This window comes from Triticum dicoccoides, chromosome 7B (assembly GCF_002162155.2).
Source record: "Triticum dicoccoides isolate Atlit2015 ecotype Zavitan chromosome 7B, WEW_v2.0, whole genome shotgun sequence".
Classification (NCBI taxonomy): Eukaryota; Viridiplantae; Streptophyta; class Magnoliopsida; order Poales; family Poaceae; genus Triticum; species Triticum dicoccoides.
In genome coordinates this window covers 250954306-250957278 of record NC_041393.1, presented here as the reverse complement: position 1 = coordinate 250957278, position 2973 = coordinate 250954306, and positions in this window count along the sequence as shown.

The following is a 2973-nucleotide window of genomic DNA, read 5'->3' as shown; positions in this document are numbered from 1 at the left end:
AATGTCACCTGATGATGCTGAAGATGGAGGGATGCTGAAGTAGCGGATGGCGTGCGCTGCGGGAGATGATCTTCACGAGCCCCCAGGCCCAGGGGCCTCGGGAGGCTTCAGAGGCGCTGGCGGCTCCTCGCGAACCATCTCCATCTCCGCCAGGACCGCGGAATGCCTGACTGCCTGAGCCTCCAAGATGCCCCTCATGAGGCACTGATGCGCCGCAGCCGCGTTCGGCAGGCCGTGAGGGATGCGAACATAGCTCTGAGGTGGGCCTCTGCAGCGCCCCACACGTGAGGGCCAAAGGCGCTCCTGAGAGGCGGCTCGGTTGAGTCCTGGTATGTCGATGCAGACGTGCAGCCCACCATCCTCGCTTTGATGGGGAGCTACGGCGGACAAGCGGCGGCTGCCACTCATGACTCTTGACTCCTGCAACTCTTGAATGATCTCGATGATGAATTTCTGAGGGTTTGGTCTTCCTTGCCTTGCTTCCTCCTGAGGGAAACGTGCGTTGAAGCACGCCTCCAAGTGGTGCCCGAGCGCCTCCCTCGTAATCTTAGCAAAGTCGATGGCCCTCCAGGAGAGAGCCCCCGAGCCTTGCTCGAGGAGGGCGCCGGGCGTGCCTCCCTATGCGACAGATGGAGGTCCTCCCTGAGAGGGTGCTGACCCTGAGGGGCTAGCCTCCCGAGGGGTCGGGTCAGGGGATGTCTTCTTCTTCATAGGAGCAGCCTCGGGAGGCCTCCCGTTCCTGTGATCTGGGTCTTCAATTGATGCGGCTTGGAAGGCATGTTCCAGGGAACACACAGCGTCTCTCTCTTCACAAGGCACAGTGATGACTCCGCCGCTTCCTGGCATCTTGAGGATATTGTAGCCGTGATGGGTCACGGCCATGAACTTGGCCAGGGCTGGGTACCTGAGGATGGCGTTGTACGACAGGCGGATGTGAGCGACGTCGAAGTCAATGAGCTCCGTGCGGTAGTTGTTGCGGTTCCCGAAGGTGACAGGAAGGCGGACCTGCCCTATCGGAACCATGGAACCGTCGGTGACTCCTGAGAAGGGCTTGGTTGGCTGCAGCTGATTATATGGCACTTGGAGATTGTTGAACATTTCGACGGATAGGACATTGAGCCCTGCTCCGCCGTCAATGAGGGTCCTGGTGACTTGCACGTTGCTGATGATTGGGGAACAAAGCATCGGGAGGACTCCTGCTGTGGCGGCACACTTGAGCTGATCCGTTGAGCTGAACGTGATAGCGCACGATGACCACCTGAGAGGGCGTGTGGCCTCAAGCTTGGGGAGGACTGCATTCACTTCGCGGGCAAACTGCTTGAAGATGCGCTGAGAGGCCGGGGCTTGTGCGCCGCCCAAGATGCAAGCGATTGCGCGCGGCTCCTGGAAGCCTCCAACCCCTTCGTCCTGGTGATGGTCTTCATTCCTCCTTGGCTGTGGTGGCAGAGGAGGGAGGCCCGCATTGCCTTGTGGGAGATCCTCGCGAGGCTAATCTCTCCAACCCCCCTCGCGAGGTGGGTCCCTCCAACCTTCCTCACGAGGCTGGTCCTGCCAGCTGTCCTCGCGAGGTCGGTCACGCCACCCTTGGAGAGGGCCACGGTCTTCCCATCGTCCTCCACCTATTCCTCCTCCTCGGCCATAGCCCCTGTCGCTGCGCTCGGGGCGTCGGCCGACACGCACATCTCGCACGGCTCTGAGCTCATGGCATTCGTTGGTGTTGTGGGTGTGGAGGTCGTGGTACACGCAGTACAGGCTGCCCTTGGATGACTCAGGCTGGTCCATGGCTTGCTTGGTGTCTGGCTCTGCTGCAAGCACTGCAGCCCCCTTGCGCTTCACGTCCTTGGTCTTGGGCTTCTTCTCTTCTGGGTCAGCAGCTGGCAGCTCGAGGAGGGACAGGCGCCCTTCCTTAGCCCTGGCGCACTTGGTCGCCAGGTTGAACAGCTCCAGGGAGGTGCACAAGTCTTCATGGATCGCGAGCTCCTCCTTCATCTTGACGTCACGCACGCCATCGGAGAAGGCTGAGATGATGGCTTCCTCAGACACCTTGGGGATCTTAAGATGAGCGCTGTTGAAGTGCTGGATGAACTTCTGCAGGGTCTCCCCTGGTTGCTGCTTGATGCGGCGCAAGTCACTCATGGCCGGGGGCCGGTCGCGAGTGCCTTGGAAGTTGGCGGTGAATCGGGTGCGCATCTCGTCCCAGGAGGATATCGTGCCAGGAGCCAGGTTCAGGAGCCAGGTGCGGGCGCCGTCCTTGAGCGCGATGGGGAACCAGTTCGCCATGACCTTCTCGTCTCCGTTGGCGGCTTCGATGCCCAGCTCGTAGAGCTGGAGGAACTCAGCAGGGTCAGCCGTGCCATCGTAGCGCGGGGGCAGGTCTGGCTTGAACTTGCCCGGCCAGGCCACACTGCGCAGCTCGGCGAAGAAAGCACGGCAGCCTGCGGTGGCCGCGGGAGCCCTTGGGTGACGGAGAGCTTGATCTTGTGGGTCTCCGTGCACTATGGTGAGGTGTCGCGCAGGGTCTTGATGCGCCGGAGCAGGCGTGTGCTCATGCCGAGCCGGTGCGGGGAGCACGCGAGCGGCTTCCCAGGGATGAGGGATCCCTTGGCAGCTCTTCTCTTGCTGTGCTGGAGCCGGACGGAGTGGGTTCTGCCCAGGGGCCATGCGCCTTGGAGCCAAGGCGCCTTCTTGAGGTGGAGGCGGCTGAGGCGCCCTCGGAGCTTCGTCGCCCGCGTAGGGCGGTGCGCGGTGCAATGAGAGGGACGGTGCAGGGGAGCCCCCAGCGGCGCTGACGAGCTCGGTGATGCGGGCGAGCCACTCGTCGTAGAGGTCGTCGACGGGACGGTAGTGCAGGAGCTCCCGCGCTAGGAGCAGCGCAGCGTGCGTGTCCGCTGGGGCGCGGCGGGCGTGGGACGATGAGCCGGCCGGAGTCAGTGACGGGGTGGCGGTGTGGCCTTCTCGCCGCACCGATGGATG